At 39.4% G+C, this 27,389-nt stretch overlaps 1 protein-coding gene across 13 annotated transcripts in view; it reads right to left on the bottom strand.

Moving 5' to 3' along the window:
* The window catches only part of CFAP20DC (CFAP20 domain containing), a 238,572-nt gene that overhangs the window by 157,910 nt on the left and 53,273 nt on the right, over window positions 1-27,389 (bottom strand). Inside the window, exons 1-2 of one of the 13 annotated variants that reach the window (XM_040454592.1) lie at window positions 24,048-24,244; window positions 23,401-23,558 (exon numbers count right to left, since the gene is read on the bottom strand). The exons of 11 other annotated variants lie outside the window; for them this stretch is intronic. The gene's annotated coding sequence lies outside the window, so the exon portion shown is untranslated. Of the gene's footprint in view, window positions 1-23,400; window positions 23,559-24,047; window positions 24,245-27,389 lie in introns of those variants that run through there. One more of the 13 variants, XM_040454593.1, reaches the window with a different exon arrangement.

The following is a 27,389-nucleotide window of genomic DNA, read 5'->3' as shown; positions in this document are numbered from 1 at the left end:
TAATTCATCTAAAGAAAAAATATCTACCAAATTTCAGAAGGTCTTTGTGCTTGGCACACAATCAGAACAAGTGACTTAGACTTCAGTTCTTGATGTATGCATTCCCCAAAGAAAAGGTAGTGATATTATTATTAAATATCTATTCCCTAGGGGTGTCTGGGTGGCTCAGTTGGTTAAGTGTCCAACTCGATCTCGGCTCAGGTCATGATCTCACAGGTCCTGAGACTGAGCCCTGCATCGGGCTCTGTGCTGACAGTGCAGAGGCTGCTTGGGATTCTCTCTCTCCCTCTCTCTGTGCCCTGCCCTATTTGTGCATGTTCTCTCTTTCCCTAAAAAAAAACAAAACAAAACAAAAAAAAAACTTAAAAAAAATATCTATTATGTATTGAACATTTCCTATATGCCAACACTATATTAAGTATTCTAGATGCATTATCTCACAATGCTCTCATAAACCCCACAAGATGTCTATTAATATTATCTCTACTTAACAGATGAGGAAACTGAAGCTTTAGTTCTCAGACACCTAGCAGAATGCAGATTTAAACTCAGATCTAATTGATCCTAGTACCTACGACATTCTTAACAAGATGCTGATTTTCTTTTGGGCAGACAGTGCCTATAAAAACATCCGTAGTAGAAGAATCTTTGCTCCTGGGAACAAAATATTTAGCATCTGGTAACTAAGACTGTTTGGCTGGACAGAGCCCATGTTTGCCTTTGTAATTATGTGTGTGCATGTGCACACACATTCCATTCACAAATTCTTCTTTTAAAAATTTGTAAAAAAACAAAAACAAAGACAACACCCCTCTGATTCAGGAACTATTATCTTGCAATTAAAAGCTCATAGGTTAATCTGACTTTCTTAATTTTCATGTTCTTGGAGGTCACTTCACCGTGCCACCATAGGCTTCACATACTAAAATCCTCTCAGTTATTAGTGAGGAACCCTGTGAATCACTGATTCTGCCCTGTTTTGAACATCTGGGCTTCACTGTTCCAATTAGCTGTCAGGCTGAGGAAAGGACACAGGTGCAAGTAGTTTATTGGAGAGCTGATTCCATGAAACAAGAATGAAGGAAGAGGGAGAGTAAGACAATAAAAGAGGAAAAGCCAAGATAAGAATGTGCTGTCAACAATACTGCTATAGACCACAGGGGCTGCATCCCACCAGGATGTCCAGGACCATGGAAACATGTACAGAGCATCTCCCAGAAGTGTCCACTTGAAGAGAGGAGGTGGGAGCATATATTCTCTACCTTCCAACTCCCCGCAATGGTTAAGGGTTGCCTTGGGGGGCCTAACCTCCCTAGTATTTTCAGGCTATGCCTATCTGTGGGTGGAGTAGTAGGCTCCCACAACATCAAAGAAAGTCCTGGATGACACTTTATATGGGAAGCTATCCAAGCAAGCTTGCTCCAAACCACCCCTGCAGCTGCAGCTGATATCGGATGAGGACCCAGAGGACGTGACATGGAACACTGGAGTGGGCTGCCACAATGACAATACCAGCATGCTTTCTACTTAAACATACTCTCCCTCCTGTTGTTTTTGGTGCCTTTGCTTATGCGTTTCCCTTGAAAGCCCCTTCTCTGATTATGCCAGCTGAAATTATATTCATCCATCACAGTTTGGGTTGTAATGCTACCTCCTCCCTGAAAACACCTCAGACTCCAAATTAAAAATAATTACATCTTTTTTTTTTTTTTTTTGACTCACCACAACATGTTTTTCAACCTCTATTACTGAATTTCTTTCATTCCCTCTTGGTGTTCTAGGTCAGTAACTACAGTCCATTTTATGGGCCATAATCTGATGCAAATATGCAAATCTTTTCCTTTGTTTTCATGGGTGAATAACATGCAGTTCCATAAATTTCAGTTTTATCACTTCTAGTAACATTCTAATTGAGTTTAAAAGGGTTACTAGCATTTGGTACTCCCAAGCCCATTTTAGAGTTTCAAGCAGTCTCTCATTCTAAACTCCACAAAGAAGTCTGACTGCCCTGAAAGGTTTGGTGATTTGTAAGAGTTCCCAGTACGCACATGTACAAACACAACAGAGGTGGGATTTCTGCAGTTTGGGGAAAGGACAATTCATTATCAATTCATCATCAGTGTTGTCTTGAGTTAATAGTAGTTTCTGAGTACTGCTTTTTTTTTTTTTGTGATCAATTGTTATTATTCTAGACTACTCATTATCAACAAGTGTGGAAATAAGCTGTAATGGTTAAGAGCATTAATTTCAAAGCCATACTTTCTGTGTTAAAATTCTGGCTTCACCATTTCTTAGCTGTGTGACAGCGGGTATGTTACTTAACCTTTTGTACCTCAGTTTCTTTATTAATAAAACGTGGAAAACCATAGTACTCATAAGATTGTTGTGAGGACTGCATATGTAAGCGAATATAAGAAAAATGCTCAGAATAGTGCCTGGCACACAGAAAATTCTAACTAAGTACTAACCATTGTCAACTTGGGTGGTCGTGGATTGTTTAGTGAATGCTGTGTATTTTTAGCCTTTTATTTTCTACTAACTAAAATATTTATTAAGAAAGAAAGGCCCCCTGGGCTGTAAGGCTCCCTAAGAACCATACAGTGGGTACACAGCCCAACTTTGTCCTTGTAGAGGTCAGGTCTTTGGTTTGCACAAAATAGTTCTCCATCAGACCTAGCCATTATGGCTCTGATCTCTGGAAAAATTTCTAAGTGCTCACGTGCCCAGTTTAGGACAGAGGTATTAGGACTAAGCCACTTGATGAGAACTTATTCTACTGTCTTTGCAAAAATAAATATGCAAACCTTCCCTATCTCATAATCAAGAATACTTGGTTTTGGAGGGAAAACAAAATCATGTGCTAAGCTTAAATGGTTCTGAAAGCAAGCTGAATTGCTACTTTAAAAAAATTAAAATTAGTCATTCATGAGAGAGAGAATATAAATGCATATGTGTGAACTACTTAAAAGCTTCATTATGCTCATGTGCTCATGTGCTTTTTTGGGGACAATTTAGTTGCTGTAAGGAAGGCTGCTTGTAAAACAGCTCTTCAGTTGTAATACAGGCTTGATTTTCACCATCTCAAACCTCCTGTGACCTAACAAAGCAGAAAAAGACAAGCAACACTGGCATTGCTCCTCTTACACTTAAAGATATATATATATTTAAAAACCCATATATGAGTTAATACATTTTTATATCTGTAAGTGAGCATTCATAGCTAAGGGTCAGCAATGTAATAGAAAAAGTAATGAGACCATGTTGAGAAAAAATGGGGTAGTCAACAGGAAAATCAACCTCATTTATTATAATATTCTAGTGATCAGCAGGTGTATAACTCTTTCAGCTATGGTCATTAACGACATTCATTCCAAACTTAACATCTACATTTGCAAACCATTTGAAAGTAAAATTACTTTCCAATTCAGTTTCCAATTTGCTTTTATATCTTCATCTTTGATTGACAATTTTTTTTAACAATGGCAACCTCAGTGAGTATTTGAGTAAATGGTAGCAACCATCCAATAGTGTAGATAAACTCATCCATTTAGATTACCTATTCACTTTTCTTCCGTATATACAATCATTTACAACCACTGAATGTTCACTTCAGTTTAAACTTGCAAAACTGATGTCAGGCTTCTGGTGATTAGATTCATTTATTAGAATTATTTGTTCTTAAAGCCAAAGTGGTATTTATTTTTTTTATCATGACCTAAAAATGACCAAATTTGAATGCACACCTTCAGTGATGCCATCAAATAACTCCAGGTATACTTGCAAGAAAATAGTGAGTTTGCAAAATGGTACATTTAAATGTGTGCAATGATGTTTAGGTATATAGTTAACATGGCTGTGTACTGAAATTTAAAGTCATGTAGAAGACGCATAAGATACATTCATTCCTATGCTTCATGATCACCACAGGGAATTTTATTCCATTAATCTTTCCCAGATCCTTTCTACTGAAGTTTAATTCATTGAGGATTCTTTTGTCCTTTATAAAGAAGAATAGGAATTCTGAACCTAAGATGCTTTCATATGTTTAGTAAAACACATGGAGCCATCTTTTTATAATTAGCATTCATTACAAGGCATATTTCACAGGTATGACTTTAATAACTGGTACTCTTTGAATTTTTCTTTGAATATAATTTGATCCCCTTTTAAAAGCAGCTTTATTGAGGCATAATTTACATGCCACAAAATTCACCATTTTTAGGTGCATCTTAATGGCTTAGTTAGGTAAGTGTCCAACTCTTGATTTCAGCTCAGGACATGATCTCACAGTTCATGGGATTGAGCCCCGCACTGGGCTCTGTGCTGTCAGAATGGAACCTGCTTGGGATTCTCTCTTTCTGTCTCTCTGCCCCTCCCCTGCGTGCATGCTGTCTCTCTTTCTCTCTCTCTCAAAATAAAAAAAATAAACTTAAAAAAAATTCACTACATTTTTAGTATATTTAAGGAGTCATGCAACTATGACCAGAATTCAGTTATTGAACATTCCCATCATCCAAATAGATCCTGCATACCTGTCTACAGTCAGTTCCACTCTCATCCCCACCCTCAGGCTATCCTGAATCTGCTTTGGGTCTGGAAACTTGTCTTCTCTAGATATTTCATATAAATGGAATACAGAATATAAATTTTTTTGCATCTCACATCTTTCACTTAGCACAATGTTTTTGACATGCATCCATACTGTAGCTTGTATCATTACTTTTTATTGCAGAGTAGTATTGTAATATATGGATATGCCACATTTTGCTTATCCGTTCACCAACGGAATTGACAGAATTGTAGTTTGTCTCCAGCTCTGGCCAATCTAAATAATGATAGTAAGAACATTCATATTCAACTCTGGGTGTAGTCATGTTTTCACATTTCATAGGCTAACACCCAGGAAGACAGCTATTGTGCTGGGTATGGGGTGGTATCTCACTTTTATTTTTTTTAATTTTCTTAAGTTTTTATTTAAATTCCAGTGTAATTAACATACAGCGTAATATCAGCTTCAGCTATACAATACAGTGATTCAACATTTGCACACAACACCCTGTGCTCATCAGAACAAGTGCCCTCCTTAATTCCCATTACCTATTTAACCCATCCCCAACCCATCTCCCCTCTGGAAACCATCAGTTCTCTATAGTTAAGAAAAAGTTCAAAATAGAACTACCCTACAATCCAGCAATTGCACTACTAGGTATTTACCCAAAGAATACAAAAATACTAATTCAAAGGGATACATGCACCCGAATGTTTATAGCAGCATTATCTACAATATTCAAATTATGGAAACAGTCATTGTGGTTTTAATTCACATTTCCCTAATGACAAATGATGTTGAGAATATTATCATGTGCTTTTTAGCCATTTATCTATTTACTTTTATGAAATGTCTATCCAAATCTTTTACTAAGTTTTAAATTGGGTGATATATTTTCTTACTAATAAATAGTAAGAGTTCTTTTTATATTCTGGATACAAGAATGTTATCATATATATGATTTGCAAATATTTTCACCATTCTGAGGCTGTCTTCATTTACTTAAAGGTGCCTTTAAATGCAAAACTTATATTTTTTTTATAAAGTCCAATTTATTATTTTTTATTTTTGTTTTGTTGACATACCTACAAATGCTTTGCCTAACCCAGGGTTATGAAGATTTCCTACTCTTTTCTTCCAGAAGTTTTATATTTTTAACTCTTATATTTAGGTCTACAATCCATTTTGAGTTAATTTCTGTATATGGTGTGAGGTAAGGCTCTAATTTTTTTGCATATGGATATCCAAATGGCCCAGCATCATTTGCTGAAAAGACTATTTTTTTACCTACTGAATTGCTTTAGCAACTTTGTAAAAAAAATCAACTTATCATAAATGTAAGGTTCTATTTCTGTATGCTACTTCATTTATCTATCTTCTTCATGCCAGTACCATACTGCCTTCATTACTGTAGCTTTATACTAAATTTTGAAATCAGTAAAGATAAGTCCTCCACCTTTGTTCTTCTTTTGCAAAACTGTTTTATTATGAATCTTTGAATTTCCATATAAATTTTATGATCATTTCATCAAATGCTGGAAACATTATGGTAAGTGAAAGAAGCTAAACACAAAAGACTACATACTGTATAGTTCCACTTATATGAAATGTTCAAAATAAGCAAATCTCTAGATGGAAAGAAAGGGCTGGGAGTAGCAGGAGGCGGGGAGTAACTACTCATGGATGCAGGTACTTTGTGGGTGATGAAGCATTCTAAAATTACGCAGTGGTGATGGTTGTACAACTCTGTGAAATATACTAAAAACCACTAAATCATACATTTTAAGGGGAGAATTTTATGGTATGTGGATTACATCTCCACTAAAAAAAAAAAGCTGTTATGAGTTCAATCACTTATTGGTGATGGGACTTTGGATAATGGGAAATATAGCAGAAAGATACAGAAAAGAGTAAGCATCACCTTTGTTGGTGATGCCCTTGTGCTTTAAGAAAACATTCATTCAATGACCCACAGTCATTGTTGTAGGTTCAACTGTGTTCCCCAGAAAAATATGTCCAAGTCTTAATCCCTGGTACCTATGAATGTGATCTTATTTGGAAAATGGGGTCTTTGCAGAAATAATTGAATTAAGATAAAGTCATGCTGGGTTAAAGTGGGCTGTAATCCAATGATTGGTGTCCTTATAAGAAGATGGAAATTCAGACATACACACACAGAGGGTACCATGTGTTTCTGGCTACAGAGCCAGAAACTTGAGTGATGCATCTATAAGCCAAGAAATGCCAAAGATTGCTGGCAACTGCCAGAAAAGCTGGCAGAGAGGAGCATGGTAGATTCTCATTAAGTGTTTCAGAAGGAACTAACCCTGCTGACACTTTGATCTGGGACTTTTAGCTTCCAGAACTGTGAGATAATACTGTTGTTTCAAGCCACCTAGTTTGTGGTGATTTATTATGGCAGCCCTAGGAAACTAACACAGTAATATTTACATCTTTATTATTAAAGACAAAGGGTTTCAGGAACTAGAGTCAACCTCTTGGGAGTTTCAATTCCTTCATCTATAGATTGGGGATAGTGCTCGCTTCGGCAGCACATATACTAAAATATAAATTGGGGATAATAACATCTGTCTATTCATCATGCTGAAAAATAAAGAACAAATAAATAAATAAATAAAATTAAAATAAAAAAAATTATAAACATGAAAATGAGAACACTGCTACCTGTGAGAAAAAAGGGAAATTTGTTTACACAGCCATCAAGTGCTAGATACTGTTCTATTTGTTGGGATAGGTGGTGTGCACAGATGCTTGCTTTATTAATATTTTATGATATATTTCTTGGGCATATGAGTGATAGTCAAACCCTTTCTGTACTATCCCCAGAAAATAAATGTAAAACAATAGTTCCTTTTAATGTCCTACTCTCTTGTCTTTTTGGCTATATTAATAAATAAATACAATAAAATACAAAATTATAAAAAAGAAACTGTGAAGCACTTTGTAAATATAGGATATTACTCCTCCAGATGTATGTTTCTAATTGATTTGTCAGCTCTAATTTATTGGGTTTTCTCTTTCCTTTTCTTCAAGATCATCTGTTTTTAAGCAACATTCACCTTCCTTAGAAAAGCTACAGCCTGGATGCTAGAATTCTCTAACATAAAAGTGAGATGTCAAACCATGGAACTCTCATACCACTCACTCTCCTAACCCTACCTCCCAGCACCCCCACTCCGAAAAACACACTTTGTCATAAATTGTCAATGAACTCACGTTTATTTTAGGAAATACAACACCAATGCACTGTAACCTTTTGTTTATACATAGGGTTAGGGGACTGCTTGTTCCATAACTGACTATTGTGTTGCACTGAATAGTATCATTATAAATGATCACTTTTTGAAGACCACCATAAAGAAGATATTTGGCACTAAAAGTACGTTTTCCACAAATTGTAAATCAGGATGTTCAATTATCAATATAAAATACTACATAAACTCTGATTATTAGGGATTTCTGAGTATTTAGAGTCTTGAAAAAACTTTTTAAAACTTTTGCCCTCAGTGAAAATTTGGCAGAATCCAACAAGGTGGGGGGGGGGGGGGAATCTGTTAAATGTCCTTGAACACCTCCAGATTTTCCCTCCCTCTTCATCTCTGCTTTCCTGATTGTATCACTATACCTGTAGAAGATTATGAACCTTTAGGTAATGTATACATTCTTTTACTCACATGAAAATCTCACGTGTCTTAAATGGAGAAGATTTTACAAGTACATAAAGATACACTTATATGGAGGTTCATTACAACATGGAGAGAAAAACAAATAGAGAAATTTTAGATAAATATGTTATCCTATACCCATGCAATAATACATATAGCAGCTACTAAAAAGAATGAGACAGATTAATATGTAGTAGCATGGAAAGATTCCCAAGATAAATAAAAGTAGGTAGGCCCACTGTCACCATACCGAACCAATTTCTATAAAGTATAAATGGTAGATTCTTTTTGTGGAAAAAAGAATTATAATACCACACACACACACACAGAATTAATCTCTGCAGGCACTCACAAAAACAGTTACCTTTAGAGAATGATTTCAAAGATTCTTAATTTAGGTATGGATTGCTTTTATTATATAATTTCTAAATGGAAGAGCTTTAGCCCATATGGACAAAGCAATGATTAGTAGTTTACTATCTGAAATAAAATAAATAATCTACACAGACAACGATATATAAAAAAGAAGGTTTAAAAAAACTCTTTACTTCTCGGGACCTCAAAAAAGATATGCAACATTTCACAGGTACCACAAGGGAATTGTAGCTAGGGTTTTGCTGCGAGGCCCATACTCATGTGGGGAATCAATAGACCATCCTTCGAGGTAAGAGCACAACAATTTACTTATAGTGGTTTATCGAGTGCTTAGTTCAATACGAGTGGACATTTTGTCAATAACATTCTAATGGATGCTATGGATGACAGTTCAGTGCTATAATATACAAGCTGGAAGGCCATATAATAAAATCTATAGGTCCCTGGAGTCAGAGGATGATCATTTGTAGAGGAACTAAAGAAAAACACTAAGAAATGTCTCACTGTAGAGCCTAATAATTGTTTTGAAGTAAAAAGCAAATAGATTTGGTTATTATGGATTGCATTAGTGGTAACACATTGGTGCCATTTTTATACATTCTTTTATCTTAAAATATTTTAGTAAATGAAAGGTGAAATTAGAAAGCTTTCCTTCATTTGAATTAGGCTGGAAGCTTATCAATGTAAACACATTTCCCAATTAAGTTAGACAACACATAGAATTCATCACCTGAATCCTGTTGGTTAGAAATAAGAGCTTGAGATGAGCAGCAAATTAACTTGTTCAATTCCATAGACAATTCACAAGTTTCCAGCACAAGGCTAACGTGGTCACATGAGCTATATCTGTACCAATTTTCAAAGCAAGGAAGTGTTCCCAGAAGGCACAAAACTACTGCTCGTTTAAAAAGTATATCCAATTAGATATCAAGATAATTTTATGGGGAGAAGATAATACCTGTCATTTTCACATTTGATTTCTGAAGCATTCACTATTCCCTTTTTCTTTTCCCTAAAGCTAGACTTATGTATTATTCAATATTCTGGGAGGAATTAAAATGTGCATTCAAATAGTTCCTATAGACTTATATCTGGGAGCTTCTGGGTTCTCTTTTCTCTCTCTCTCTCTCAAACATTCTTTTCCTTGGGGACTATTTTCCACTCCCTCCTCTGATTTTAAATGTTTTCTGTATGTTGACAATTCAATCTACATCCCTAGCCCTGATTCATTCCTTGAACTCCAAACTGCTTACTTCAAACCTTTCCTGGATATTCCACAGACATTGCAAATGAAACCCATCAAGAGGAAAACCAACAAACAGATTCTTAACTATAGAGAACAAACTGATGGTTACCAGAGGGGAGATGGGTGGGGGATGGGTGAGATAGGTGATGGGAATTAAGGAGTACACTTGTGATGAGCACAGGGCGATGTATGGAAGTGAATCACTATATTGTACACCTGAAACTAATAACACTGTATGTTAACTGGAATTTAAATAACTTAAAAAAAAAGACCCCAATTCCCCATCCTCACTACTCCCAGCAGGGCTCAAATCAGAAACCTAAGGGATTTCCTCTCTTCAAGTCTATCAGTTCTATGTTGAATCTACTCATTTCTCTAACTCTTATACTGTCACTCTGGTCCAAGCACTGTATGTCTTGCCTGCACAGCCTTCCAGCTGGTCTCCCTGCTTCCATTCTTATCCTCCTTTCCCTAGTCAAGACTCTCAAGTGCATCCAGAGTGACCATCTTACATGGGGATCTATTAGCCTGTCTTATGTCAGTAACTTCACGCTGCGCTGCTCTGAGAACAAAATCTACGTTCCTAGCTCACAAGGTCTATAAATTATCCCGCCTCACTTACCAGGTCTCATTCTCTATAATCAGGAACCTCAAAGGAAAAAAAAAAAAATCACTCTACATGGGTTAAATGAATGCCATGAAATATCTCCTCACAGAGGTATGGGCAGGGTTGAGGGAACGAGGGATCGTTAGACACTGAAAGGTAACAACAGAGGGCAGCCATAACCATTCCTAGGTGTATAAGGGCAAGAGGAGGACTGGAACCAGAGCAACTGGATCTTCGTAGGAGGGGTCCCGCAGAAGGAAAGGAAAGAAGTACCCTGACTTCTCTCTTCCTGTCCTCTGATCTCCTGATGATACTTCCCACTGACTGAAAAGGCCTGAGATTGAGGGAGTCTGGGTGATTAATACAATGTGATGTGGGGGAACAGAAGGCATGTGCTGCCCTGGACACAGAGCACATGAAAGAAGACAGTCCGTGGATCTGGAGGGGTGGAAGGGAGATAAAGCAGCATGCACGCCAACCTCATTTGTGCCACTGTACAGCTTCACACCTGGTATACTCTTGTGACAGGAATTTGCACAGGGCTTTTCTTTCTGTGGCTACCTTTTTCCTTCCACAGCTGGTTCTTCATCCTCCTTCAAGTCTTAATTTAAATATCCTTATTGCCATACCTAAGAACAAGTACCACCTTGGTTAATCCTTTGCCTGTTTCCTTCAGAGTACTTACCAGATTTGTAGTTATGTACTTGCTTTTCTCTGCCTTCTCCTTCAGAATATGAGGGCAGCGGCAATGTGACTAGCAGATGCCTGCCATACAGTAGCTGCTCAGTAAACATTAGCTGTATTAATGTTCGCCAAATTAGATAACAAAATCATAAGGTTGTGTCTAGAGACAATGGATTTACAGAAACATCTGCATGAATTCTAAACTGAGGTAGCATTTGGGAAAACCCACTTAATCTTTATTTTTCTGTAAGGCATGGTTTTAGCTTTTAAAAAAATCTTAATGCAAAGTAAAAATCTACATTAATAGATGTTCCATTCCTTGTTTACTTAAAAGGAGAGTGTCTATTATGGCACCAAGGGTCTAAAAGAGAATAACTGAATCATTTAAAAGCAAGGTTTATGCTCATTTCTTTTACTGCTGTTTCTATAGCAATAGCATAAAACTACCTGTTTTGGTCTGTGATGCTCTTGGTACTAGAGTATTAGTCATTTCAACACCTTTTTTTTCCCTTTTAATTGAAATAAGGTAACAAAAGAACAGGGAGTAGCTTTGAATGTGGCAACACTTGGCTGTAGCTAACATTTTTTAGATATAAGAAGATGGCAGGTGCAAAGCATAATCCACAGTGGTGACAACTCTTCCACATGATCATATGTTTAAACATCTACGTGCTTCTCTCACCTCCTCTGAAAGAGGAGCATCAGCTGATTCTAAATTTCAAAGCATTTTAACCTACAAATGACAAGGGCCTATTTGATTTTGCAGAAAGTCTATAAAAAGCAACCTTTGGTTTCACTAATACACCACATTATTTTTAAAGACAACTGCATTTATTTTTTTATTATTATTTTTAAATTTTTTAACATTTATTTTTTATTTTTGAGAGACAGAGCATGAGCAGGGGAGGGGCAGAGATCAGGAGACACAGACTCTGAAGCAGGCTCCAGGCTCTGAGGTGTCAGCACAGAGCCCAATGCAGGGCTCAAACCCATGAACTGTGAGATCATGACCTGAGCCGAAGTTGGATGCTTAACCTGAGCCACCCAGGCGCCCCAAGGCAACTGTATTTATAATGGGCACTCTCCACTTAGGATTCATTCAACAAGGTGCACCTCAACATCTAAGCAGTTAACAGATGAAAAGTGGTTGTGAGTGTTGGCAGGGGAAGGAAAGCCAGGAAACACCTGATTCTGGAAGGAGGCGAACGTGGAAGTCAAAACACGCAAGGAAAGGGAGGAGGATCAAGGAAAACCGGAAGGTAAAAGTGGTTGTGAAAGAACGCTGCCGACACATGGGTCACTGCTTGCAGGCCTGACGACACCGTCACCCTTCCCGAAGGAGGGAGAGCAGCAGCACTGGCAGAGGAGAGCTGTGTGTGTTATAAGGGCCATTACTGTCATCACCTGGCATCTCCAATGGGCAACTGGAGTGAGCACAGGCCATGGGAGCAGGCCAGGTTAGCTTTAAATCCTGGTCACTATCTGTGAAACTTGAACAAGTAATTGTCAGAGCATTCATTTCTTCATCTGTAAAATGGGGCTAATAATACCTCACTTGCAAGGTTCTTGTGAAAACAGGAGGCTAGCCCTCTTTATGCCATCTGTTGCTATGCCCAACCCCTGCTGGTACTTAAATTGGACCAAAATACCTGAATTAGTCTTTCTCAGCTAGAAATGCTCATGTTGCATGTATGAACACCTACAATCAGAATTAAAAGAGGTGAAACAGTTGAAGCAAATGTTTTTCATAAGCAACAGTAATCAGGAAGTATGGAGTAACTTCTAAAAGGTGACAGCAGCCATCTTGGCAAGCACTAGCGTAAGTCCTGACTGTGGCCAGGAACCTACATCGTGCTTGGGGCTGGGATACTGGCCCTGTGGGGATCCCGTGTGTCACAAACAGTGACCATATGGCAAGACTGTGGGGATGTAAAAAAATCTGGACATTGAGTATTCCCTCGTAAAAGTTTTATAGCTTTTCTGTCAGATATTTGGGGTGGTAAAGGCATGGCCGTGGATGTTAACTGGAGTTACTGGAGGATGTCCTTCCTGGAGTTACTGCAGCCCAAGAGGAGAGGGTCTGGAAACTGGTGAGAGAGCACCAAGGCCTGCACGGCCCTTCATTCTGGCCTAGAGTAGGGAGAGACCAGCAGAACACAGAAAACAGAGGGACACAAGGCAGATTCACAAGGACCCCTACGGCCACCTTCCTACCCTTCAGGTTTTCACGATCCTCATACCATCTCTGACTCCCCCACTCTCTCGCATTCTAATATTGTCCCAACCCTGACCTTCACACTCCCATCTTCTTTCTGAGCTTCAGAAGCCAAAGGCTTTTTTCCCTGTTCCTGATTTGTCAGGTTGCAAATCTCAACTAAAAGCAATCTAATTGCCTCATAGTTGACAGCTACCCAGATGTATGAATGTTAAGAAAAATCGTTAACTGAAACAAGGCAACATGGGGGAGATATTTCTTTTATTTATTTATTTATTTATTTTATTTATATATGAAATTTATTGTCAAATTGGTTTCCATACAACACCCAGTGCTCATCCCAAAAGGTGCCCTCCTCAATACCCATCCCCCACTCTCCCCTCCCTCTCACCCCCCATCAACCCTTAGTTTGTTCTCAGTTCTCAACAGTCTCTTATGATTTGGCTCTCTCCCACTCTAACCTCTTTTTTTTTTTTTTTTCCTTCCCCTCCCCCATGGGTTCCTGTTGAGTTTCTCAGGATCCACATAAGAGTGAAACCATATGGTATCTGTCTTTCTCTGTATGGCTTATTTCACTTAGCATCACACTCTCCAGTTCCATCCACGTTGCTACAAAAGGCCATATTTCATTTTTTCTCATTGCCACGTAGTATTCCATTGTGTATATGAACCACAATTTCTTTATCCATTCATCAGTTGATGGACATTTAGGCTCTTTCCATAATTTGGCTATTGTTGAGAGTGCTGCTATGAACATTGGGGTACAAGTGCCCCTATGCATCAGTACTCCTATGTCCCTTGGATAAATTCCTATGACCCTTGCTGGGTCATAGGGTAGGTCTATTTTTAATTTTCTGAGGAACCTCCACACTGCTTTTCAGAGCGGCTGCACCAATTTGCATTCCCACCAACAGTGCAAGAGGGTTCCCGTTTCTCCACATCCTCTCCAGCATCTATAGTCTCCTGATTTGTTCATTTTGGCCACTCTGACTGGCGTGAGGTGATATCTGAGTGTGGTTTTGATTTGTATTTCCCTGATAAGGAGTGACGCTGAACATCTTTTCATGTGCCTGTTGGCCATCCGGATGTCTTCTTTAGAGAAGTGTCTATTCATGTTTTCTGCCCATTTCTTCACTGGGTTATTTGCTTTTCGGGTGTGGAGTTTGGTGAGCTCTTTATAGATTTTGGATACTAGCCCTTTGTCCGATATGTCATTTGCAAATATCTTTTCCCATTCCGTTGGTTGCCTTTTAGTTTTGTTGGTTGTTTCCTTTGCTGTGCAGAAGCTTTTTATCTTCATAAGGTCCCAGTAATTCACTTTTGCTTTTAATTCCCTTGCCTTTGGGGATGTGTCGAATAAGAGATTGCTACGGCTGAGGTAAAAGAGGTCTTTTCCTGCTTTCTCCTCTAAGGTTTTGATGGTTTCCTGTCTCACATTCAGGTCCTTTGTCCATTTTGAGTTTATTTTTGTGAATGGTGTGAGAAAGTGGTCTAGTTTCAACCTTCTGCATGTTGCTGTCCAGTTCTCCCAGCACCATTTGTTAAAGAGACTGTCTTTTTTCCATTGGATGTTCTTTCCTGCTTTGTCAAAGATTAGTTGGCCATACGTTTGTGGGTCTAGTTCTGGGGTTTCTATTCTATTCCATTGGTTTATGGGTCTGTTTTTGTGCCAATACCATGCTGTCTTGATGATGACAGCTTTGTAGTAGAGGCTAAAGTCTGGGATTGTGATGCCTCCTGCTTTGGTCTTCTTCTTCAAAATTACTTTGGCTATTCGGGGCCTTTGGTGGTTCCATATGAATTTTAGGATTGCTTGTTCTAGTTTCGAGAAGAATGCTGGTGCAATTTTGATTGGGATTGCATTGAATGTGTAGATAGCTTTGGGTAGTATTGACATTTTGACAATATTTATTCTTCCAATCCATGAGCAGGGAATGTCTTTCCATTTCTTTAAATCTTCTTCAATTACCTTCATAAGCTTTCTATAGTTTTCAGCATACAGATCCTTTACATCTTTGGTTAGATTTATTCCTAGGTATTTTATGCTTCTTGGTGCAATTGTGAATGGGATCAGTTTCTTTATTTGTCTTTCTGTTGCTTCATTGTTAGTGTATAAGAATGCAACTGATTTCTGTACATTGATTTTGTATCCTGCAACTTTGCTGAATTCATGTATCAGTTCTAGCAGACTTTTGGTGGAGTCCTTTGGATTTTCCATGTATAATATCATGTCATCTGCAAAAAGCGAAAGCTTGACTTCATCTTTGCCAATTTGGATGCCTTTGATTTCCTTTTGTTGTCTGATTGCTGATGCTAGAACTTCCAGCACTATGTTAAACAACAGCGGTGAGAGTGGGCATCCCTGTCGTGTTCCTGATCTCAGGGAAAAAGCTCTCAGTTTTTCCCCGTTGAGGATGATGTTAGCTGTGGGCTTTTCATAAATGGCTTTTATGATCTTTAAGTATGTTCCTTCTATCCCGACTTTCTCAAGGGTTTTTATTAAGAAAGAAAGGCCTTTGTCAAAGGCCTTTTCTGCATCGATTGACAGGATCATATGGTTTTTCTCTTTTTTTTTGTTAATGTGATGGATCACGTTGATTGATTTGCGAATGTTGAACCAGCCCTGCATCCCAGGAATGAATCCCACTTGATCATGGTGAATAATTCTTTTTATATGCCATTGAATTCGATTTGCTAGTATCTTATGGAGAATTTTTGCATCCATATTCATCAGGGATATTGGCCTGTAGTTCTCTTTTTTTACTGGGTCTCTGTCTGGTTTAGGAATCAAAGTAATACTGGCTTCATAGAATGAGTCTGGAAGTTTTCCTTCCCTTTCTATTTCTTGGAATAGCTTGAGAAGGATAGGTATTATCTCTGCTTTAAACGTCTGGTAGAACTCCCCTGGGAAGCCATCTGGTCCTGGACTCTTATTTGTTGGGAGATTTTTGATAACCGATTCAATTTCTTCGCTGGTGATGGGTCTGTTCAAGCTTTCTATTTCCTCCTGATTGAGTTTTGGAAGAGTGTGGGTGTTCAGGAATTTGTCCATTTCTTCCAGGTTGTCCAATTTGTTGGCATATAATTTTTCATAGTATTCCCTGATAATCGTTTGTATCTCTGAGGGATTGGTTGTAATAATTCCATTTTCATTCATGATTTTATCTATTTGGGTCATCTCCCTTTTCTTTTTGAGAAGCCTGGCTAGAGGTTTGTCAATTTTGTTTATTTTTTCAAAAAACCAACTCTTGGTTTCGTTGATCTGCTCTACAGTTTTTTTTAGATTCTATATTGTTTATTTCTGCTCTGATCTTTATTATTTCTCTTCTTCTGCTGGGTTTAGGCTGCCTTTGCTGTTCTGCTTCTATTTTCTTTAGGTGTGCTGTTAGATTTTGTATTTGGGATTTTTCTTGTTTCTTGATATAGGCCTGGATTGCAATGTATTTTCCTCTCAGGACAGCCTTCGCTGCATCCCAAAGTGTTTGGATTGTTGTATTTTCTTTTTTTTTTTTTTTTTTAATTTTTTTTCAATGTTTTTATTTATTTTTGGGACAGAGAGAGACAGAGCATGAACGGGGGAGGGGCAGAGAGAGGGAGACACAGAATCGGAAATAGGCTCCAGGCTCTGAGCCATCAGCCCAGAGCCCGACGCGGGGCTCGAACTCACGGACCGCGAGATCGTGACCTGGCTGAAGTCGGACGCTTAACCGACTGCGCCACCCAGGCGCCCCTGGATTGTTGTATTTTCATTTTCGTTTGTTTCCATATATTTTTTAATTTCTTCTCTAATTGCCTGGTTGACCCACTCATTCGTTAGTAGGGTGTTCTTTACCCTCCACGCTTTTGGAGGTTTTCCAGACTTTTTTCTGTGGTTGATTTCAAGCTTCATAGCATTGTGGTCTGAAAGTATGCATGGTATGATTTCAATTCTTGTAAACTTATGAAGGGCTGTTTTGTGACCCAGTATATGATCTATCTTGGAGAATGTTCCATGTGCACTCGAGAAGAAAGTATATTCTGTTGCTTTGGGATGCAGAGTTCTAAATATATCTGTCAAGTCCATCTGATCCAATGTCTCATTCAGGGCCCTTGTTTCTTTATTGACCGTGTGTCTAGATGATCTATCCATTTCTGTAAGTGGGGTGTTAAAGTCCCCTGCAATTACCACATTCTTATCAATAAGGTTGCTTGTGTTTATGAGTAATTGTTTTCTATATTTGGGCGCTCCGGTATTCGGCGCATAGACATTTATAATTGTTAGCTCTTCCTGATGGATAGACCCTGTCACTATTATATAATGTCCTTCTTCATCTCTTGTTACAGCCTTTAATTTAAAGTCTAGTTTGTTTGATATAAGTATGGCTACTCCAGCTTTCTTTTGGCTTCCAGTAGCATGATAAATAGTTCTCCATCCCCTCACTCTCAATCTAAAGGTGTCCTCAGGTCTAAAATGAGTCTCTTGTAGACAGCAAATAGATGGGTCTTGTTTTTTTATCCATTCTGATACCCTATGTCTTTTGGTTGGCGCATTTAATCCATTTACATTCAGTGTTATTATAGAAAGATATGGGTTTAGAGTCATTGTGATGTCTGTATGTTTTATGCTTGTAGTGATGTCTCTGGTACTTTGTCTCACAGGGTCCCCCTTAGGATCTCTTGGAGGGCTGGTTTAGTGGTGACAAATTCCTTCAGTTTTTGTTTGTTTGGGAAGACCTTTATCTCTCCTTCTATTCTAAATGACAGACTTGCTGGATAAAGGATTCTCAGCTGCATATTTTTTCTGTCTAGCACACTGAAAATCTCGTGCCAATTCTTTCTGGCCTGCCAAGTTTCAAAAGAGAGATCAGTCACGAGTCTTATAGGTCTCCCTTTATATGTGAGGGCACGTTTACCCCTTGCTGCTTTCAGAATTTTCTCTTTATCCTTGTATTTTGCCAGTTTCACTATGATATGTCGTGCAGAAGATCAATTCAAGTTACGTCTGAAGGGAGTTCTCTGTGCCTCTTGGATTTCAATGCCTTTTTCCTTCCCCAGTTCAGGGAAGTTCTCAGCTATTATTTCTTCAAGTACCCCTTCAGCACCTTTCCCTCTCTCTTCCTCCTCTGGGATACCAATTATGCGTATATTATTTCTTTTTAGTGTATCACTTAGTTCTCTAATTTTCCCCTCATACTCCTGGATTTTTTTTATCTCTCTTTTTCTCAGCTTCCTCTTTTTCCATAACTTTATCTTCTAGTTCACCTATTCTCTCCTCTGCCTCTTCAATCCGAGCCGTGGTGGTTTCCATTTTGTTATGCATTTCGTTTAAAGCGTTTTTCAGCTCCTCGTGACTGTTCCTTAGTCCCTTGATCTCTGTAGCAAGAGATTCTCTGCTGTCAGCTATACTGTTTTCAAGCCTAGCGATTAATTTTATGACTATTATTCTAAATTCACTTTCTGTTATATTATTTAAATCCTTTTTGATCAGCTCATTAGCTGTTGTTATTTCCTGGAGATTCTTCTGAGGGGAATTCTTCCGCTTGGTCATTTTGGATAGTCCCTGGCGTGGTGAGGACCTGCAGGGAACTTCCCCTGTGCTGTGGTGTATAACTGGAGTTGGTGGGCGGAGCCGCAGTGAGACCTGATGTCTGCCCCCAGCCCACCGCTGTGTCCACAGTCAGACTGGTGTGTGCCTTCTCTTCCCCTCTCCTAGGGGCGGGATTCACTGTGGGGTGGGGTGGGGTGGCCTGTCTGGGCTACTTGCACACTGCCAGGCTTGTGATGCTGGGGATCTGGCGTCTTAGCTGGGGTGGGTAGGCAAGGTGCACAGGGGCAGGAGAGGAAGGCTTAGCTTGCTTCTCCTTAGGTGATCCACTTCAGGAGGGGCCCTATGGCAGCAGGAGGGAGTCAGATCCGCTGCCGGAGGTTTGGCTCTGCAGAAGCGCAGAGTTGGGTGTTTGCGCGGAGCGAGCAAGTTCCCTGGCAGGAACTGGCTCTCTTTGGGATTTTGGCTGGGGGATGGGCGGGGGAGATGGCGCTGGCGAGCACCTTTGTTCCCCACCAAACTGAGCTCTGTCATCAGGGGGCTCAGCAGCTCTCCTTCCCTTTGTCCTCCAGCCTTCCCGCTTTCTGAGCAGAGCTGTTAACTTATGACCTCCCAGCCGCTAAGTCACGCTTGAGGTCGGAACACAGTCCGTCAGGCCCCTCCGCTTTTTGCAAGCCAGACTCAGGGGCTCTGCTTGGCCGGCGAGCCGCCCCTCCGCCCTGGCTCCCCTCCGCCAGTCCGTGGAGCGCGCACCGCCTCACCGCTCTTCCTACCCTCTTCCGTGGGCCTCTCGTCTGCGCTTGGCTCCGGCGACTCCGTTCTGCTAATCCTCTGGCGGTTTTCTGGGTTATTTAGGCAGGTGTAGGTGGAATCTAAGTGATCAGCAGGACGCGCGGTGAGCCCAGCGTCCTCCTACACCGCCATCTTCCCTCTCCCTCGGGGGAGATATTTCTGAACTTGGGACTTCCTGGCACTTCTAATGCAGGGGTTCTCATGATCACATTTTGAGAAACATGGCTGACTTCACTGGAAAAGCACTCCTTGGGCTTTCAATTCTTTTCAATCCCTATCTCTTTTTGGCTACCCTCTGAAATATCCACTCTATTCCTAGGTCCTAATGCGTTCTTGCTGTATTATTTAAGCTTAACCTTAACCGGGGTTCTTTATTATTCTGCTCATGGTGGTGAGGCTATGATTTGTCAGATGCCTTATGCCAGGGCTCAAGCTTTAGAAGTTACTACCCAATGAGGTCCCAAAGGGCTTGCTTCTTTGGAGCCAGAGGCAGGACTGGATGGTATGAACCTTCAAATAAGGAGAATTATAAAACTTCCAATTCAAGTGAAGGCAGTGTGGGAGAAGAGAATAGGCTTTTCAGACTATCTGAACACAAATCGTGATTCTTCCATTTATTAGCTATAGCGCTTTGGGCAAATTAGGGCTCTCTCTTCTCAATGTCCTCATCTTAGGACATCTTAGAAATAAAAGTAGGCTCTATCTACCTTGTAGAATTGCTATGGGGATCAGATGTGATAATGTATGGAAAATGCTTAGCATAGTCTAAATAAGGCATATCTGTGCTTTATGTGTTAACTGTGAATTGACTAAGTTTTGCTCATATTCCAGATCTTTAAGGTTATAACAAAGCATTTCTCCAAGTGTTTGAGCAAAATCAAAGCTCCTGAGAAATGAGCCACTCTCGATCATCCACCTTTGTACAAAAAGAGGATGGCTCTTGGTGTGACAAGAATACAATCTGGGTTCTGAATGTCTGTAAGAGAATGTCAACTCAGTGTGGTATCTACAGTACATTGATCTCACCTGAAGCCCCAGCACTGAATGTCAGCATTTATGCACGTGTCAAAAAATTCGGCTATGAACTGACTGAATCTAGCACTTGCCAAAGGCTTGCTTAAGATGTCTGATGTTCCGAACCATATTATATTTCCCCCGCTAAAGAAATGCCTTCACAAAGTTGAGATTTAATGTTTCGTCCTCAGGGGTTTTTTTTTCCTTTTTTTTTTTTTTTATGGAGAATCAATATAAGAAAAATCCATTTGAAGAAAACTTTATGTCTTTTGCAGAAATCATATCCCGGATGGCAAATAGGTTTCATCTTACATGCCAACATCAAATGACTGGTAGTGACTGGAGTGCTCTGTTAAGGATTGCAAGGTTGCCATGATCGATTAGCATGGTCTGCCGGGGACACCAGCGAGGAGCTGTGGTGCCTCTGTGATACATCTACCCACGTTCCCACTGCCACAGCTGAGGGCACGGCTCACTGTGCAACATGCTGTACCTTGTAGGAGCACCTCCTCACTGTACATGTCCCATAGGCTGCTCACCACTGGGTCTTTGCACTGTGAATCCCTCTGTCAAGCTGCCCTCCTCCCACAATCAAGTAGCCCTCAGAACTTGAAGAAAAGGTTACCTAAAAGTTACTGAAGTGGACTCACAAAGGGTAAGATTTGAAGACAGGATGCTTCTCAAATCAAGGTCTTAGAGAGCAGGGCAAGGAAATCTAGTGGAGGCTAGACACTATGAATGAAACTTAAGCCTGATTAGTGGTTATTAGGAACACACAGATGAAAGAAGAGGGTTTGAACAGAAGAAGGAGAGTCAGTAGGAGGGAAAAAACACATTTGGAGAAAAATGTTCTGACCATGGGCCATTAGGGCAATGATGGTATTTCAGACAGCTCAAAATGACAAATCATTGCAGTGTGTTTTAAAGAATTCTTTACCAGAACCATTTTAGTGATATTAAATTGTTTAAGTGGCCATCTGTGGAATAGTGCAGCAACCGGGTGGGTTTATGGACCAGTCTGGAACATCCATTAAAATAGCTACACGTGCTGCATGAAAGCTGTTTGTGACTTTCCTTTGCCAATCACAAATATGGTTAATTCCACCTTGGTAGTCATTTTCATTTTCTATAGGTTACTTAAAGCAGAAGGAATGTGGGTGCACTAAATTATTTCCAATTTAATAAAGAATCTATTTTTTAAAAGCACAAAAGCCACAATTTTAGTTACCAGTTTTAAAACTTATGGTTCAGTTTTAAATCTTTTCTATTTGAAAGATTTACACAACAAAATCAGAGCAAAACATCATAATGGATAAACATAAAAGAGACTGTCTATTCTTATTATACTAAAAAATTTGCTTACTGGAAATAAAAAATCAAATATTTTATTATTTAAGCCTAATAACAATCACCACAACACACTAAAGTAGAAGTTATTGCTTATAAATGTCAAGAATGATAGTAATAATAATAAACACTTATACAGGGCTTACTCTGTGCCAGCTGCTGTTCTGAGTTCTTTACATTACATTGTAATCTTCAAACAAACCCATAGGGTGTGTCTTATTCTTTCCACTCTATAGATGAAGAAACTGAGGCACAGGGACAGTAAGCAACTTGCCTAAGATCACGTGGCTAGTGAGTGTGCGAACCAGGTTTCAACTCTAGGCAGTCTGGTTCTAGCATCTGTCCTCTAAACCACTACGACGTACAACCTCCTCACCTTTGGTCCAGAAATCCCATTTAACCCTGTGTAAGGCATGATAGGAGGGGTGGGCTCGGGCTATTTTTGAGCTTCATGCCTCTCAGTGTTCCTTTAGTCCCCATGATTACTGTTTAAAGAAAAGGAAAGGATGCTTATGAATTTGGTTGGTAGGAAAGGAAGAATCCAGTTGGCAGGAAAAGCTGGTGACAGGATTCCATCTTGTTTATTAAAATCAGATCTTTTCTACTCACGTGAAAAGCCCAAAAGAACTTCTCCTGCACTCAACCATCAATAATTGCTACTGGCTTCCTATTTCTTCAATTTATGGTGACACCGTATTTGTCAGACATCCCTGAGCGATCACTGGTTTTTGAACTGTGAACTAGCTTAGTGATGAGAGCACAGCTTCTGAATTAGTTTCTGATAAATTTCACCAGAGGGGATGGGAATAATTATCACCCTTTGCCCCACCGCCCTCAAACCACATGTCGACCAACAGAAAATGCAGGGTGTGGAATCGTCACACTGTGAAGATAGATGTAGCCTAATGACATGGAAAGAGATGCCAAATCGTTTTCAACTTTAGAGGGGCCAGCCTTGCAAGATTTAATTAGCTTACAGTTGAGAAGTAATTTGAAGCTTCAAATTATAGTTATTTAGAGACTCTTGAATTGCTCATCCTTTCACTTTATAAAACTACAATATGAGGCAGACTTCCATGGAAAAGATGATTAGAATAATAATAATAAAAAAAATCCCTACCGAGAGGCAATAAAAGGAGTGGGAAGAATCAAGCTTGGGAGCCAGGCAGCCCTGGGGTACAGCCCCACAGGTGCAATGCTGGGCTATTCATGAACTTCTCTGAGACTGTGTTCTCATCTATAAATTATCATTTGTCTTATGCTGTGTGAGTTACAGGGATTTGGTAAAATGCCTGGCATATGTTAACGTTCAATAAATTTTGGTGTACTTAACACTGTTCCTGTTCTCAGTTTATACTAACTCTGAAATCTTCTCTGAGAATCTCCGTTTCTGAAATCCACTGCTCCTTCCTCTTCACCTCTCCTCGTGCTTTCGGAAATCTATCATCACTGGCCTCACTGCGACAGCCTCTTAATTTGGCTCACGCCTTCTAGTTTTCCTCTCAGCATCTTAACACTTCTGTAGAAAGACAACCACCAGTGTTATCTTCCTAATTTACAAACACGATGAACCCCTTGCTACAGAATAAAATCTGAAAACCTGTGCCTACTTCTCTGCCTTCATCTGCCATCATTCTTCACTCACTCCTATTTCTCTAGCCAAACCAAAATACCAGTGGGATCCCCTGTACATGTGTCTGCTTTGGGGCCTTTCACTTGTTCTACAGCAACTTTTGGAAACATCATCCACTCTATCAAGTATCTAACTCTAACAGGCAAAGAGGAGACCTGGAGATTACTTGCAGACTCCACAGAAATTACACACACTTCTGTAAGCATTTCTCCTACCATTCTATATTATATTTGTTCTATATCATTCTCTTTGATAGACTATGAACTCCCTAAAGAAAAACACTGTATCTTTAAAAAAAAAAAGTTAAAAGTTTGTATTGTATTTTAATATGTATGTTATCGAACAACTTTGAGATCCCATATCTGTAACAATGACCTTCCACAAATCTCTAGTTTGGCACAAAGAGACTCCAAATATGAAAAACGTTTCCACAGGACCATGTATCGAACAGAAGGGAAACACATTCATATCCACTGCCTGGACATCAGTGCTGCAGGTCAGCAGGGGCCTTGGTCCTTGAAGGAGGGTGAGGCTGCCATTGGGGCAGCAGCCATCTTGTTCTCCTGGCTCAGGGAGCTTTTCTTAGTTCACCAAAGACCTGGGTTGAGCTGTTTGCTTGTGCAGCACTGACTGAAGAACTGGTGGTGGAAAGAGAGTGCCACCTGGCCTGTCCCTTAATGAGGGGGACTTGGCAGGAAGGGGGGCAGGAGGATGAGGGCCTGAGAAGGATCCCTTTTCCAGGGGATGGAAGAAGTGGAGGCAGTTTGCCCATAACAGGGGGTATTTGTGCCTTGAAATGAGGAATGATCACTTGCTAGCCAAAGAGTTGGTGTCTCCAAGCCTTCCAGTTGCCTTTTCCTCCTTTCCAGGTAGTCAATGAGCAGGTTCAACTCATTACCATACACTTTCCCTCAGTCAACAGGAAGAGAAGGTGCTGAATGCCTGAAGGGACAGAGTAGCTGGTAAGGCGCCTGCAGTGCAATTCCAGCATGTTCCTGCTGCTCCCGTTCAGAGAAAAATCTCCTGTATTCTTTAGCCACAACACAGGGCATCTTCCAGGAGCATATGACAATGTACTAGGGACAAGAAAAAGCTTTTGGTACACTCATGAAGCATAATTACGGTGCAAGAGGAATGCAAAATGGGGACCCATCATCTTTAACTTCCTGGAGTGTTCGTGTAAGACTTGATTCAGAGGAGAGGTGCATCATTTCCACCTTAAGGCCGTGATCCTGCAACCAACGACCTAGGATGGTTACGTGTTATTCCCTCTGTTCACTGTTGATAGAAACAATAACACAATTGATCTGAAGGCCTCTCTTGATCATGTTCTCTTTGAACCACTTAAAAGTACTGGGAAGGCCCTTCTTTCTGAGTGTCCCCACCACTGACATCACCAGAATGGACTGGTATCACTCATGGTTGTCTTTGTTCCTTTTTGAATACTCAGCCACATTCTACAGTAATTCTTTAATGCTTAGCATGTCTTTACCCTCCTTTAAGCAGCCCTCTTGGGGAAAATAAGAAATCAGCAGAATAGGTTTATATGGCCTGCTGCTTTTAGCTACTGAAGATCTTCCATACTGTCCCCTGTGAAGCCTGGCCGATGAAGACATCTTAAGTCCTGAGATCACACAGCTGGTAAGCAGCACAGTATGGATCAGCTGCAAAAACTCTATCTGTGGAAGAGTAACAAAACCCACATGTAAAGATCAGCCTGCTAGGACTCCCCAAAAGTATCAAGACATTGTATATTCTCTATCTTTGTACCTCCAGGATCTAGAACAGTGTGTCTACAATCTTATATAGTACATGTTGAATAGATATTAAATGAGAGAACCTCTAAACAGCTTTCCTCAATTAGTTCACTCTCATCTTTCAGTTGGCCTATCAATCATTAGCCATTATTATGTTTCTATATTTTTGGTTAATGATTATTCTTCCTTTATTAGAAAGTAAAGGATTCTATCAGTAATGTGGATTGAGCTAATGAATATTTTCTGCCTGCTACAAACACATAAGTTTGAAAAAAATGAAGTTTAAATGATAAGAGTATGTTGTTGATGAGGCATTAAATGAAGAGGAAATACAAGCCACAGCTGACCAGCAATCAGTTGATGTCAAAGTGTGTGGGGAGCAGGGGGAGGAGAGGAAAGGAGATCTGTCCTAAATAAATACAAGGATCAGATCCTAATATGTGTGTGTATGCATATAAAATTATGGGCAGAGGTCCCAGGACTGTAACACTATGTGGGGACAGTAGATGTGGCCTTGGGCTTACCTAAGATGAGAAGCTAGACCCGAGATTCCTGCATAAAACCAGACCGTGAAATGACTGTCCCCTTCCATGACACAGGTAGGACACTCTTTCATTGCTCCAGGCAAAAAAAAAAAGCTGGTCTCTAGCCAGGCTCCAGGGTTGAGGAAAAGTCTACTATGAGAAATCAAAACCCCAAACTAAAGCCATGTATGCGAATTTAGTCTGAGTTTAAACTACCCTTATGGCAAGGAAATTCCAAGTTTAAGAAAGACATTTAAAAACTGGTCCTATCTCGGTGAAAAAGCTGGAAGCCAAAAGCCTTGAGGTAGACAGAAGAGAATGCAAAGATTTTCCAGAGGTAAAACACACCTCAATGAAGACAAACACACTTTCCAAAGTCACTTACCAGTGTAAGGAAGGAGGGAGGGAGAGTCAGCAGATGTAAGAAACAGAAGGAACAGCTTCTTTAGAAAGCTATTAGAGCTATTAGAGCAATCGGCAAACCACTATAAAATAAGTATTATTTAAAACCACAATAAAATAGGATATCATAAACAATAGATTTGAAAAAATACCAAAACTTTTAAAAAGTTTATTTCATTAAAAAAAAAAAAAAAAAGGACTGGGAAAACTACATATTAGCTATAGCTAAGGAATAGTGATCTGAGGAAATTACCCCAAATGGAGAGACGCAAGAAGAAACGATGAGATGGGAGGGGTGCAAATGAAGTGAAAAGTATGTAAGGTGCTTGCTTTGTAAGGGGATGGGCTAGTGACTTTCAACTTTGTTAAGGTCAATATACAGGTTACAAATTTATAAATGTAAAGGTTATAATCCCCAAAAGAATACAAATGGAACCTACAACTTCCAAACTAGCTAAGGTTAAACAAGTACTACATACAAAAACTTGATTTGGATCTAAATGTATAGCCTTAAATTACTTATTAAAAAAGTGAGATTAATAAGTTAAACATTCAAATCAAGAAATCAGGAAAATAATATATTCACAAAGTAGAAAGAAGGTAAAAATTAAGAGAATAACTAAAATAGAACCTTTAGAGTATCAACTAAAGCAAAAATCGGATTCTTTGAAGAGACTAATAGAAAACTTCTGGAAAAATTGGTTAAGAAAAGTATATATTAGAAATAAAAATATAATATTAACATTGTACAGATATGGTAGAGAAAAAGCTACATATATATTCCTCTATATCTCTCTCTATAAAAAAACTCATACAACTTTTATAGCCCTCTTATATTAAATTTAAAACAAAGGGGCACTTTTCTAGAATGGAAATATTAAAATTGACTCAAGAAAAAAATAGGAAAGCTAAAAATACCTATAACCATTAAACAACTTGTACTGAAGTTCAAAAATCCATATGCCAAAAAGCACCAGGTCCAGATATTATAGACAAGTTCTAATCAAACATTCAAAGAACTCAATACATACTGA

Source organism: Herpailurus yagouaroundi, unplaced genomic scaffold (genome assembly GCF_014898765.1).
Source record: "Herpailurus yagouaroundi ecotype Mexico unplaced genomic scaffold, PumYag 213, whole genome shotgun sequence".
NCBI classification, from domain to species: Eukaryota; Metazoa; Chordata; class Mammalia; order Carnivora; family Felidae; genus Herpailurus; species Herpailurus yagouaroundi.
The sequence above is the reverse complement of the archived record's forward strand: the minus strand, read 5'-3'. Positions and strand labels throughout refer to the sequence as shown.